Source organism: Rousettus aegyptiacus, unplaced genomic scaffold (assembly GCF_014176215.1).
Source record: "Rousettus aegyptiacus isolate mRouAeg1 unplaced genomic scaffold, mRouAeg1.p scaffold_m13_p_9, whole genome shotgun sequence".
In the NCBI taxonomy this organism is placed as follows: domain Eukaryota; kingdom Metazoa; phylum Chordata; class Mammalia; order Chiroptera; family Pteropodidae; genus Rousettus; species Rousettus aegyptiacus.
In genome coordinates, this window is record NW_023416312.1 from 88,033,212 (window position 1) to 88,048,404 (window position 15,193).

The 15,193-nt window shown below is 36.1% G+C and overlaps 1 pseudogene; it reads right to left on the reverse strand.

Annotated features, from left to right (window-relative positions):
• Window positions 1–250: 250 nt before the first annotated feature.
• On the reverse strand, window positions 251–369 carry LOC118608382 (annotated as a pseudogene).
• Between the last annotated feature and the right edge of the window lie 14,824 nt (window positions 370–15,193).

Below are 15,193 nucleotides of genomic sequence, written 5' to 3' on the forward strand. Positions count from 1 at the left end.
GAAATAAAACTAAATTCGAGTAATTTTTTGGAGGTAGTAATAATATTCTTATTTCTAAGTGATCAGAAAATCTAAAACTATGTAGTACATATAGCAAATGATGAAAAATACATTCTAATTCTAAACTATGAACAATTTAAAAAGTTAGAGAGGTGAATATGATAAATAGATGAGGAGTAAAAGTAAAGGGATGAAGAAATAAGAAGCAGTTACTATTACTACTTATAATGAGACTATAGATTTTTTTTAACACTTATAGCACCTGGTATTCTTAGGTGGTCTCCCATCCAAGTAATAACCAGGCCAGACCCTGCTTAACTTCTGAGATCAGATGAGATTAGGTACATTCAGGGTGGCATGGCTCTAGATGACTATAGATTGTTTTTTTTAACACGTATTAACTGCCAAACTTTTTTATGTGAAATACTTCAATCCCAGCTAAGCTTTGTACCTTCCGATATTCTCAATATTCTTTTTTTCCTATCTTCCTTTTGGCTGTAAGGAAGAGTTGCATCAGCTTGTCTATCTCTTTAAGGTAGCCTGCACAGAATTCTGCAATCCTTTTTAACAAAGGCAAGGGCAAGCTGTGAAACAGCCAGTGGGACAGTGTCAGCAACAGACCTTGGGCTGCCATCCCTTCTGCAAATCATTTCTGGCAGGAAGAACGATAGCAGATTCATCTCAATTTCAAGCAACAGTTAATCGACCCTGAAGAATCTGGTTGATGAGCCTAAGATTTCCTTTCCCCATAGAAAATGGACCATCTTGGAAGGAGGTTGCAGAATTCTGTGCAGGCTACCTTAAAGAGATAGACAAGCTGATGCAACTCTTCCTTACAGCCAAAAGGAAGAAAAAAAAACTAATAATTTTATATTTAAGTGTTTTACTTTATATAGATTCCAGGAGTTTGCAACTACATCCCACATTATTTAGTTTATCCTTTCTCATTTACTCACGTGGAAACTGAGTCCCCAAGAGGGGAAGTGACATGATCAAGGTCACACAGACAATGGCAGAGTCAGGACTATAATTATAATCACCGCTTTCCAGCCCAGTCTTTATTTCTTTAATGACAGCCTAAGTCAGAGTCAGTTCTCTTCATATAGTATTATAATTAATACTATTAATAAAAATAGCTAACTTCTACTGAGCACATCTTATATTTCAAATATTGTGGTGAATGCTTCATATGTATTGTCTCTCATGTTTAAACAATTTCTTTTTTTCAAAGCAAACAGTAAATCAGTAATTTATTCTCTCTTTTTTTTCCTTCTCAAGAAGAAAATATGAAAATCTTAACGGGATGTTGATTTTTACCACCCTATGATGGCTCCTCTTGGAGTTTGTCTCTGTGGGGTGCTTCCCTTCAGAACTTGCTCAGTTTTCTCTTTTGTCAAGATATCCCATGGATAGTAATAAATTTTATCAATGAGAGAACAAGATCTTAACCTTTAAAATATATCCCAGTTGTTCTTTTTGAGCTGGGTTTTTAATCTGCAGGAAAAAAAATCAGTCAACCGATCAAATTTACTTATGTATTTTTTCCTGCTCATACAGTGTCCCTTCATCTCATTTTGAGAATATTATTGTCTCTTAACAAATATCATCTCTCTTATCCCCTATAATTTTCTTCTCTATTTTGAACAGCTTGCTAGATGAGCCTTTTTTTCAAGCACAGTGGCTTTGGCCTTTCTAGGGAAGACAAAGGGCTAAATTAAGGGCACAGCTGGTAATTTGCTACTGGCTGGGGTAGAAAGACTTAGTATTCATTCATTCACTTCTGCCCATTTGGTTTTCCTCTCTCTCTTTTCTCATTCCCTGAGGGCTGGAAGTAAAGAAATACCAGGTTCTTCATTTGTACTTTCAGCAGTTGGGACTATAGCAAATGCCTGCCTGGATCTGTCTTCTTCCCTTGGAACAAAGATGAGAAAGCCCAGAACCAGAATCTTAAGAACAGAGGAAATCCAATTCACATGTTCCTGGCAGCAGTCCTGGTCAGCTCTCCTCCAAATGGAAACTCAGGAATCCAGCCTCCAACAATGAGGCTGTCTGTTACCTTGATGAGAGCATCACCAGTAGAGAGTGAGAAATGAGAACAAGGAGTCCAGAGGGGGAGACAGCTCTTTCAGGAAGTTTGGGTGTGAATGGAGAGAAAAGGCTAAGGCATATATTGTCTCATTTGATCCTCACAACAACTTTATGACATAAGCCCCAATATCATCACTCCCATTTTACAAATGAAATAAATGAGGCACAGACAGATTAAACAGTTTTTCCAGGATTAACCAACTAGTAAGTGGCAGAATTAGGACTTGAACTCAGGCAGTCTTGCTTCAGAGCCTGTGCTTATGATCATCACAATAATGTTAGAGTTACTGTTTATTGATGTTCCATACATTTTCCAAACATTTTCCTATGCATACCACATACATTATTTCATTTAATCATGACTACAGCACTGTGAAACAGGTACTGTTATTTCCCCCATTCTACAGATAAGAAAAATGCAGCTCAGAATTGGGAAACAACTGTACCATACTACCTCCAATAACGTATTTTCTATAAGAAAATTAGCTTTTTTTTTTTTTTTTTAACTTACAGCATCTATTTCAGGAACATAACATTTAATTCAAGGACTTGAATATTTACATTTGCAATGTAAATATTCCTAATTTGCTTTTCAAGTGATTTTCTTTTAAGTGACTGATCAGTGAAGAAAATTGTGTTACCTGATTAAGAGGACAATAGAAGAGGAAATGGGCTTTAATGATAGAACAATGGCTAACAATAATGTTATAGTTGTATAGTACTTTAATGTTTTACAAAACACTTTAACATATAATGTTTTATTTGATCCTCTCCAAAGAAGAGTTTCCTGAATATGAAAGTTCTAAGACCTTAAAATACAATACCTAAGGAAAACCCCACCTCAGGAGGCTTGCTGTTGTTATTTTATAAGCTAAAAACAGCTATTGTGTCTATCAGGATGAAAAACAGTTCCCTCTGGAAGCAGAGGGATGGTCTAGTCTAGAGTAGACCTTAAATCATTTAAAGTACTTGAAACTTTGTAAGAACATTGAATTCATATCCATTTTTGAAAGCAGAGACTCCCAATCTTTTGGGCAGTAATGTGCCCTATTTTTCAATCTCACTCGCATTGATCTTAAAGATATTATATGGCATAATTTTAAAGCAGTAATTAAAATCAATTTTATTTTGAAACTTCTTAGATCATCTAAGATACTGGAGCTGTCTAATGAGTCACAAAACAGAGTTGAGACTTGAGCTGAAACTTAAATTCTATACCTAAAAACATTCCCATCTGACAATTATGAATAAGGACAGATTAAAATAGAACGATGTTAATTTATTCAACAAACATTTACTAATCCCCCACCACCACATGTGCATAGGTAAGACATTGTGCTAAGTACCAAAGCCTTCAAAGATTACTGTGTTAGTCAGGGTAAGCTAACTGCTACAGCTGTAACAAATTATCCCCAAATCTCGGTGCCTTAGCACAGTTAAAGGTTTTGTCTCCGTGCAAAGTCCAATTCACAGGGTCCTGGCAACAATCTTGATATGGAATAATAACTTTATCAAATATGAAATTCTCATATGTATTTACACCTATTTCTGGATTATGTTTTATCGTATCAACATAATTGTCGATTCACCCCATTATCGCACTGTCTTAATCACTGTTGACAGACTTATAATGTACTTTAATATATTCGAAGAGTAATTTCCCCTCATTACGTTCTTTTTCAGAAAATTCAAGAGTATTTTGAGTTCTTTTGTTTTTATTTTTTATGTTTTGGTAATTTTTTGTTAGATTTATAGAAATTTAACCATGATTTCTCTGCCATTATACGTTCATAGAGGCTGGGTATTTTGGGCAAATGTGACTAACTACAGATTTTAATTGAATCAAATACAAAGAGATAAAATACATAGTGATAATTTTTACAGTTCATAAATGTTCATGAGTCAAACATTAGTAGGCTTTGTTCTAAATCTAGCCATGCCAGTTATGAAACCATGGTTAAGTTATTTTACTTCTCTAGGACTCAATTTTCTTATTTATAGAAAATCCAGTTCTAAAAATTTTATCATTTAACAGCCAAGTGATTGGTAAAAGGAAAATTTTTTAAAAGTTCCCAGGAAAGAAAATTATTCAGAATGTTAGGACTTTTATGCATTAACTTCAGTAATTTAGTGTTTCACTTCTCTTTCAATTCTTCTGATAAGTAAGTTTCATCTAGGTGCTCCTATGTAATTGACATCTCTCTTTATAATACATGTTATTCTCCTTTTTTTTAACAGAGAAATCAGGCCTCAGCTCAGTACCTCCAACAGGAAATGGTATTTAGTTAAATTTGGTATTGTCGGGGAAACAGATTGAGATGACATAGAAGATAGAGGCAGTGAATGCCTCTTCCGGTGAGCACACCAAATTTCTGGCCACCATAACAAAACTACAGAGCAACCAGCACACAGAGTCTCCAGAGGGACAAAAATAAGATGTTACCTCAAACTGGTGCGAGGTGTGGAGACACGAAACAGCCCAGTCCCACAACCACATGTGGCAATCGAGAATCAGGAAGGTCATATTGGCTACAGAGCCACCTCCCCAACCAGAGGAGCAAGAGTTCCCAGTCAAACACTAGACTCCTCTGCCCAGGGTTCCAGTGTCAGGAAGAGAAGTTCTCACAACCTCTGGCCATGAAAACCAACCAAGGCTGAGGCTGAGTGAGATGGAGGACTGTGGAAATCACAGACGTTCCTCTTAAAGGACCCATGCCTGGCCTTACTCACTGACAGACTCACTCTCTTTGAGTTCCCGTGATAGGACAGTGACAAAAGGAGTACCAGGAAAATACAAAGAGTCAATGAGTTGTCAGGCATCAGGGCAAGGGCTGGATGAATACCTCACCTGGACAGAAGTGTTGGCAGTATCATTGTTCCTTTGGTAAGCCCACCCCACTCCCAGAGTGTGGATGCAAGTGCTGCCCTATATGAGTCTCCATCAGCCTGGATAATACAGGTTGCCCCGCCCAGGGGATTCCCTGAGATTCCACTTCTACCAAACTTGTGGGCCCAACCAAGCCACTTCCAATGGTTTATTCCATACAAATGGGCTGTCTTGGCTCCTGCTGCAAGCTTTCATAAATACTCTCAAAGGCTCACAAAATCCAAAGAAGCAGAATTTGGCATTGGTGTGCTCTGTACTTTTTTTTCAGCAGCCCCAAGTCCCACACTAGTGGCAGCTGGCCTCAGTTTCTGACTTGTCCCCTTGAGGCACCTATAAGTCCATCACAAGTGACAGCCATCTGGGGATTGCATGATAACTCTTAGCAAGTATGTTCAGAGGTACACAGGCTGTGGCTGAACTTGACCTGCGGCTGGACCCCTCCCAGGTCTCTGCCACGGGGCCCCACAACACACCTACTATAGAAAGCTACTCTAATAAGACCGGGAGACATAGTAACATTATCTAATACATAGAAACAGACACAGGGAGACAGCCAAAATGGGGAGACAAAGAAGCATGTCGCACATGAAAGAACAGAGCAAAGCTCCAGAAAAAGAATTCACCAAAATGGAGATAAGCAATCTATCAGATGCAGAGTTCAAACCACCGGCTATAAGGATAATCAAAACACTTAGGAGAAGAGTAAATAAGTTCAGTGAGAACTTAAACAAAGAGAAAGAATACATAAAAATAGAGATAGAAAACATAATAGGGAATCACTCGGAAATGAAGAATACAATATCTGAGATGAAGAGTATATTACAGGGAATCAACAGAGTGGATGAAGCAGAGGATCAAAAAAAGAAACATAAAGGCTGGGGTAGCGGAGGATACACAATCAGAACAGCAAAAAGAAGAAGGAACCCCAAAAAATGAAGTTTAAGAAGCCTCTGGGACAGCTCGAGCATAACAACATTTGCATCATAAGGGGTAACAGAAGGAGGAGAGTGAGAGAGCAAGGAACTGAAAACTAATTTGAAGAAAGCTTTCTTAATCTGGTGAACGAAATACATATACAACCCCAGGAAGGTCAGAGAGTCCCAAACAAGATGAATCCAAAGAGACCAACACCAAGACACATTATTTTTAAAATTCCAAAGGTTAAATACAAAGAGAGAATCTTAAAAGCAGCAAGAGAAAAACAATTAGTTAAATACAAGGGAGCTCCCATAAGACTGTCAGCTGATTTCTCAACAGAAACTTTGCAGGCCACAAAGGCTTGGTACAAAATATTCAAAGTGATGAAAACCCAGGACTTACTACCAAGATTACATTGCCCAGCAAAGCTATCATTTAGACTTGAAAGACAGATAAAGAGTTTCCCAGACAAGATGAAGCTAAAGGAGTTTATCACCACTAAGCCAGTATTACAGGAAATGTTGGAGAAACTTTAAAAAATTTTTTTAATTTTTTAAATTATTTTTTAAAATTTTAAAAATTACTTTATTTATTTTATTTATTTTTTATTAAGTTTATTGGGGTAACATTGATTAATACAATTATATAATTTTCAGGTATACATTATAATTTGATATCTATATATTCTGTTGTGTATTTACCACCCAAAGTCCAGTTTCCTTCAGCTACCATATATTTGATTCCCTTTACCCACTTTACTCTCCTCCTACCCTCTTATATTTGATTCCCTTTAACCATCTACCTACCCCCACCCCTACACTCTACCTCTGGTAACCACTAGTCTATAGTCCATGTCCATGAGTCTCTGTTTGTTTTACCTGTTTATTTGTTGCTTTTAGGTTTATATCCCATATATAAGTGATATCATGTGATTTTCAACTTTTTATGTCTGGTTTTTTTCGCTTAGTATGATTATTTCAAGGTTCATCCATGTTCTTGCAAATAGCAGTATATTCATCTCTTCTTATGGCCGAGTAATGCTCCATCGTATATATGTACCACTGCTTCTTTAGCCAATCATCTATCTTAGGACACTTCAGTTGCTTTCATGTCCTGGCCACTGTGAACAATGCTGCTATAAACATCGGTGTGCAAATATCTTTTTTGATATGGGTTTTCAAGTCTTTGGGGTAAATACCCAGTAAAAGGATTGCTGGATCATATGGTAGATCATTTCTTAGTTCTTTAAGGAAGCTCCATACTATTTTCCATAGTGGCTGTACCAATTTCCAGATCCATCAGCAGTGTATGAGGGTTCTTTTTTCTCCACATCCTTTCCAACATTTGTTATTATTTGTCCTGTTGATTGTACCTATTCTGACAGGTGTGAGATGGTATCTCATTGTGGTTTTCATTTGCATTTCTCTAATAGCTGGTGATGTTGAGCATCTTTTCATGATTTGTATGTCCTCTAGGGAGAAGTGTGTATTCAGGTCCTCTGACCAATTGGCGATTGGATCATTTGTTTTCTTGTTGTTATTGAGTTGTATGAGTTATTTGTATATTTTGGATATTAGACCCTTATTGGAGGTGTTGCTTGCAAATATATTTTACCATTCAGGTGGTTGTCTCTTTACCTTGTTGAGGGTTTCTTTTGCTGAACAGAAGCTTTTTAGTTTTGATGTAGTCCCATTCATTTATTTTTGCTTTTACTTCTCTCGCCTTTGAGGTCAAATTCATAAAATTCTCTTAAAGTCCAAAGTCCTTGAGTTTAGTTCCTATGTTTTCTTCTGTGCATTTTACTGTTTCAGATCTTATATTCAAGTCCTTAATCCATTTTGAGTTAATTTTGATGTGTGGTGATATACACCAGAATAGTTTCATTCTTTTGCAGGTGGCTTTCCAGTTTTCTCAGCACCATTTATTGAAGAGGCTTCTCTTTCTCACTGTATGTTTTTGACATTTTTCTCAAAAATTATTTGCCCATATGAACATGGGTTTACTTCTGGACTGTCAATTCTATTCCACTGGTTCATGTGTCTGCTTTGCTGCCACTACCATGCCTTTTTGATTATTGTCGCTTTGTAGTATAATTTGAAGTCAGGCAGAGTGATGCCTCCAGCCTCATTCTTTATTCTCAGAATGGCTTTGGCAATTCGGGATCTTTTTCACTTCCATACAAATCTGATGATTTCTTGTTCTACTTCTTTAAAAAAAAATGTCCATGGGATTTTGACGGGGATTACATTAAATCTGTATAATGCTTTAAGTAATAAGGTCATTTTAATAATGCTGAATCTTCCACTCCAAGAACACGAAATATCTTTCCATTTCTTTATATCTTCTTCAATTTAGTTTAATAGGATCTTGTAGTTTACATGATATAGTTCCTTCACATGTTTTGTTAGATTTATTCCTAGGTTTTTCACCATTAAATATAATGTTGGCTGAGGGCTTGCCATATATGGTATTTTATTCCTTTTGTTGCAATTGCAAAAGGAATTACTTTTTTTCTATTTCTTTTTCTTACACTTCATTATTAGAGTATAGGAACACTATGGATTTTGCTTATTGTTACTAGTAGAATTCTTGTGGAGTCTGTAGGCTTTTCTATATAGAGATTCATGTCATCCGCAAATAGTGACAATTTGACTTCTTTGTTTCCTATTTGGATGGCTTTTATATATTTCTCTTGCCTGATTGCACTTGTGAGGACCTCCACTGTTATACTGAATAACAGTGGTGATGTTGAACAGCCTTGTCTTGTTACTGATCTTAGAGAAAAGGTTTTTCACCATTAAATATAACGTTGGCTGAGGGCTTGCCATATATGGTTTTTATTATATTAACGTATTTTCCTTTTATACTGATTTTGTTAAGTGTTTTGATCATAAATGGATGCTGTATCTTGTTGAAGGCTTTTTCTGCATCTACTGATATGATCATATGATTCTTATTTTTTTCATTTGTGTATGTGTTGTTTCACATTAATTGATTTGCATATATTGAAACATCCCTGTGCCCCTAGAATGAAGCCCACTTGATCATGGTGTATAATCTTTTGAATATGTTGCTGTATATGGTTTGCTAGTTTCTTATTTAGGATTTTTGCATCCATGTTCATGAGAGATATTGGTCTGTAGTTTTCTTTTTTGTGTGTTATCTTTACCTAGTTTTGGTATCAGAGTAATATTGGCCTCATAAAATGAGTTGGGAAGTATTGCCATCTCTTTGATTCTTGGGAAGGGTTTGAGGAGAATATTTTGATGTCTTTTTTGAATGTTTGGTAGAATTCACTGGTGAAGTCATCTGGTCCTGGACTTTTACTTTTTGGTAGATGTTTGATAATTGTTTAAATTTCTATACTGCTGATCAGTCTATTTAGATTTTCCAGTACTTCTCGATTGAATCTAGGAAGATTGTATTTTTCTAACTACTGGTCTCTTTCTTCTAGGTTATTAAATTTGGTTTTATATAGTTTTTCATAGTATTCTTGTATGATCCTTTGTATTTCTGGAATGTCAGTAATTTCCCCTTTTTCATCCCTGATTTTGTTTGTTTGTATCCTTTATTTTTTCTTTAGTGAGTCTAGCTAGGGATTTGTCAATTTTACTAACCTCAAAGAACAAGCTCTTTGTTGCATTTATTTTTTAATTGTTTCTTTGTTTTCAATTTTATTTATTTGTGCTCTAATTTTAACCATTTATTTCCTTCTGCTGATATTAGACTTCATTGGTTCTTCCTTTTCTAGTTTTTTAAGATGAAGTGTTAGTGTTAGGTCGTTTATTTGACCTCATTCTTTTTTTTTGGTGATAGTTCTGTAATGATATTACCTTTCCTCTTATGACCTCTTTTGCTGTGTCCCAAAAATTTTGATGTGTTGTACTATTATCATCATTACTATCTATGTATCTCTTGATCTCTTTATTTCTTCTCTATCCCAGTTATTATTCAGTAGTATGTTGTTTAATCTTCAAGTATTTGTGGTTCTTCCTGATTTCTTTTTGCAGTTGATCTCTAGTTTAAGAGCATTATGATCAGAGAATATGGTTGGTATGATTTCAACTCTCTTATATTTATTGAGGCTATCTCTGTGTCCCAGTATGTGGTCAATTCTTGAGAATATTCTATGTGTACTAGAGAAGAATATATAAGCAGCTGTTTTGGGATGAAGTGCTCTGCAAACGTCATTTATGTCCAGTTGTGTCATTTAAGGATGTTATTTCCTTATTGATTTTCTGTTTTTAATGATCTGTCCATATCTGACAGTGGGGTATTTAGGTCCTCTACTATGGTAGTGTTTTGGTCTGTTTCTCCCTTTAGTTCCATTAGTAATTGCTTTACATATTTCAGGGCTCTCTGATTGGGAGCATAGATATTAATAAGTGTTAATTCTTCTTGGTGCATGATTCCCTTTATCATTATGAAGTGCCCCTCAATATCTTTCTTTACCTTTTTTATTTCAAAGTCTATTTCATCTGATATTAGTACCAGTACTCCCACTTTTCTCTGAATGCCATTTTCTTGACATGTCATTTTCCACCTTTTCACTTTGAGTCTATATTTGTCTTTGGAGCTGAGATGTATCTCCTGGAGGCTGCATATGGTTGGGTTTTGTTTTGTTTTTTTTGATCCATTCTGCAACTCTGTGCCTTTTTATTGGTGGATTCAGTCCATTTACATTTATGGTGATTTTTGAAATATGAGGTCTTCTTATAGCCATTTTATCTTTTGCTTTCTGGTAGCTCGGTTTTTCCATTGCTTCCTTGTCCTCGTGTTTCTGTTTTCTTTATTTTGGTTGGCTTTTGTGGGTTTTCCCTCTGGTTCTTCTTGTTTTATGTTATATACTTAGGTTCTGAATCTTTGGCAAATGGTTACCATTATGAATATATAAAGGATAGTTATATAGAGAGAGTTGACCTTTTTCTTCTGTGCATGCTTTATCTCCATTCTCCTTTGAGAGTTTGAATCTTTAAATCTTCCCCTTTTCAGTCACTGTTATCTCATTTTCTCCCTATGTATGCTGAACTTTTATTACTATCTTACTATAGCAATTATCTTGTTATTTAAGCTTATATGCCCTGTTCTTAGTAAGGATTGAACTCCTCTGCTTCTATTTGCCTGATAGTCACTTTACTCCTAATTACGTATTTTTTTTGGTCATTTTGTTTTAGGAGAGCTGACCCCTTTCAGTATTTCCTGTAGTGCAGGCCTCATAGTGGAGGTTTCTCTGAATTTTTGTATGTCTGGAAAGATCTTTATTTTTTCTTCACATCTAAAGAAGAGCTTAGCTGGATACATTATTCTAGGCTTATAGTATCTTTTACTTAATAGTTTAAATATTTGATTCCATTCTTTTCTGGGTTGTAAAGTTTGCACTGAGAAGTGTGATGATTATCTGATGGGTTTTCCTTTATCAGTTACTGTTTTCTTCTCCCTGGCTGCCCTGTGAATTGTATCATTGTCATTGATTTTTGATAACTTTAATGCAATGTGTCTTGGCGAAGGCCTTTTTGGGTTGAGATAATTGGGTGTTCTATTAACTTGTTGAATACCATGCTCCAGCTCATTCATTAGATTTGAGAAATTCTCATCAACTATTTGTGTGAAAATGTTTTCTAATCCCTGCTCCTTTTCCTCCCCTTCGAGAATACCCATTATTCTTATGTTTCCTCTCCTGATGGTATTAGCTAGTTCTTGTATTTCTCTTTCATTATTTTTCATTCTTTGTTTTCTCTCTTCTTCCTTTGGATTCATTTCTAGATTTCTGTTTTTGATATCACTTATCTTTTTCTCCATTAGATTAACTCTATTTCCAAAGCCTGTTATTTCATTTTTTTAACTCTTGCAGTGTGTGTGTGTGCGTGTGTGTGTGTTATCTTCAGAAGATGTATTCTGGTTTTTTTGAGGGTTTCAATCTCCTTGCTTTGTTCATGTAGTTGGTTTTTCAGTTCCTGAAATTGTTGATATGACATTTCAGAACTCACTGAGTTTTTTTCAGAAGTACCCTCTTGAATTCTCTGTCATTTAAGTTGCATATTTCTATGTCTGTAAGCTTATTTTCAGAGATTTTTCTCTTCCTTTCTGAGATGTCTTGTCACCTTGGTTGTTCATAGTGTTTAATGGACTATTTCTCTCTCCGAGCATTAATGGAAGTGTATTCTACTTTTTTCCCCCAGAAATAAGATTTATTATTTAAAGGTCTCTCTTTAGCCTGTTGCAAAGAAGGCACTTTTTCTTTTGGTTTCCAATTGGTGGCATCTAAGCCTCTTTGGGTCCTTGATTTATATAATGCCTTAATAATGCCTTTTTAAATTTTTCTGATAGATATTTAATCATACTCGCTTCCCTCAGTGTCGGTCTCTGTCAGTGTCAGCGAACGTCTCGGTAATGTTTGCTCAGATTCCCCTGGGGCTCTGCAATGATCAGTCTGGTACGGTATGGGGGGGAGGGACCATCTGGGTTGGTAGTTGGGAGCTTCGGCTCAGTCTCCATTTGGCCGTGGCCAGTAAAAATCAACTGTTGTTTCTCCGTGATCCCATCCTGCTTCTCTGCTTTTTTTCCCTGATGACTCGGCCCTGTCGCCGGTTGCGTGGAACTCACAACTCTCGCAGGCAGGGTTGTTCACAGATGTCACTGCTCCTTCTCCACTCTTCCTCCTCCTGCAGGGAATTCCGGTGGCTGTGAAAAGCAGCTTTTTTATTTCTTCCAGCCCACTGCCAGACACCCGGTGTTCTGACCTGTGGTATCTTTAATGCACAGATCCCATGCTCAGACTTGCTAGTGTGCGGTTTGGGTGTTTTTTTTTTCCTGAGTTTTTTATGCTCACCTTATTGTTTTTCCAAGGGGAGAGGTCTAGGTATGTCTCTCACTCCATCATTTTTCTGCAAAGTCTCCCGGAGAAACTTCTTTAAGAAGAAAAAATATGTATCAAAAGTCTAAATAAAGAATGGCAATAACTAAATATCTATCAACAAACACTCCAAAGAAAAAAAATAATCAAATGCTCCAATCAAAAGATAAGGTAGCTGAATGGATAATAAGACCCTTACATATGCTACCTACAAGGGATTCCCTACAAATTAAAAGGCACAGATGAAAAGTAATGAGATGGAAAAAGATATTTCATGATGGACCTAGAAGGTATTGTGGAGTAACTTAGATAAAGGAAGACAAATGCCATATGATTGCACATATATGTGGAATCTAAAGAACAAAATAAACAAACAAAAACAGAAACAAACTTATAGATACAGAGAAGATTTTGAGGGTTACCAAATGGGATAAGGATTGTGGGGGGTTGGTAAAAAGGGGTAAGTAAGAAGTCCAAATTGGTAGTTACAAAATAGTCATGGAGATATATAGTATAGTATAAGGAATATAGCCAATAATATAGGAATAACTATATGTGGTGTTAGAGGAGCACTAGATTTATTGGGGTGATCACTGTGAGTTATATAGATGTCTAATCACTATGTTGTACATCTAAAACTAATATAGTATTGTATGCCAACTATAACCAATTATAAAAAATATTTGATGTTTAAAAATTTTATATATATATATATACAATGAAAAATATTTGTTTTGTGATTGTATTTATCTTTATGGCTATATGCTATTTGTGGGGAAAATGCTGCATTTCCACTCACTTTAATGACCAAGTATCTTTTTAAAATAAATTTAAGTACAAGAAAGTGAATCCAGTTATGGAAAAATACTAATTAATAATGATACAGCTTATATACATATAGGAAAATTGCAAAAGTGATTTGAAAATGATTGAAGTTTGGGGAACAATGGATTTTGTGATCAAGGCAGGAACTGGTAGGTAGTCACCAAATCCAATTTCTTTTTATTGGACTTATAGGAAGATTTCATTTCCCAGCCTCCCTTGCATTAAAGTTGGGATGAGGTGACTGAGTTCTAGTCTATGGAATGTGGGTGAAAGTGCTGTGTGCCACTTTCAGATCTTGCTCCCAAAACATCCCCTGAGTTCCTCTGCTCATTTTCTCTTCCCCTGTCACCAGTCAGTTGTAGATTATCCAGTGGAGAACTCTAAGGTTATAGAAGATGGTGAATCCAGTAAATACAATGAACCTGGATTCCTGAGTCCTAATTTGGAGGAGAGCTATCCAGTAGCACAGGCTACTACTAGTGGAGGGATCTTAGGTAAATTATTTAATTTATCTGGTCTCAGTTCTCCCAGCAGTGACCACCTCACAGGGGTTTTGTGTAGATCTAGTGATGGTGCAAATAAAGTGCATGTTACAGAGCCTGACACTAAATGAACAGCACCTATTATCAATTACATCCCTATCAGCTCTGTCATCTATATTCTTCTCTTTACCTCCTACCACCACTCTTATACTTTAGGCCACCTTCATTTCTCACCTGCAATAGCCCCCTTGCTGATCACTCTATTCTGATCACCTAACCAAACTATCTTCCACAATATCGCCAGAATGATATTTCTGAAATGTAAATTAGATATATTCCCTGCTGAAATCCATTTGATGACCTCCTCTTGCCCTCAGGATAAAATCTAAACTCTTTAACTTCTGCAGTTCATGTCTAGGAACATCATCCCTCTCTCCTATCAGGGCCTTTTTACATCTTTTGAGTAAACCATTTTTCTACACTATTACTCCCTCCTTTACCTGATAACTCTTAATAATCTTCCAAATGTTGATTTAGATATTCCTTCCTCCATTTCTGGCCACTTAGGACTGGATTAGGCACTTCTCTATGCTCCCAGAGACCTTGGGGTTATTCACTCCTATGTCCCCCTATCCCACTGAATTAGCATAGCTGTTTCTATGCCTATGTCCCTAAAAATTGAAGTCTCTGAGGGCAGAGAATATGTCTTTTTCACCACTGCATTCTCAGTGCTTAACACAGTTCCTGGCTCATAGTAAATGTTCAATAAATATTTGTTGGGAGGACGAAAATATTACCTAAAAGCCAATAGCCCATTTTTATCTAGAAATGTCAAATTTTATTCAACTGTAAATCACGTACCTATTCACTCTAAGGTTTCAAGTTTTCTAGAGAATGTGTAAATAAACATAAGAAGGCAGTACTGAAAAGAAGTTCTTCCCTTTCTTGAAAGAGTTTTCACATTAACTATCAGTTGTCACTTTTGTATCTCCCACACATTATTATTATCTGTAAATATCAGATACTTAATGACAGAAATTAAGTTCCTAGGACAGGACTTCATTTCCTTGTACAGGACCCAGAAAGAATAGTCATTTGGTGCCCAGAGTCAAAAAGAAAGTCTGTTGTTCCAGAGTACAT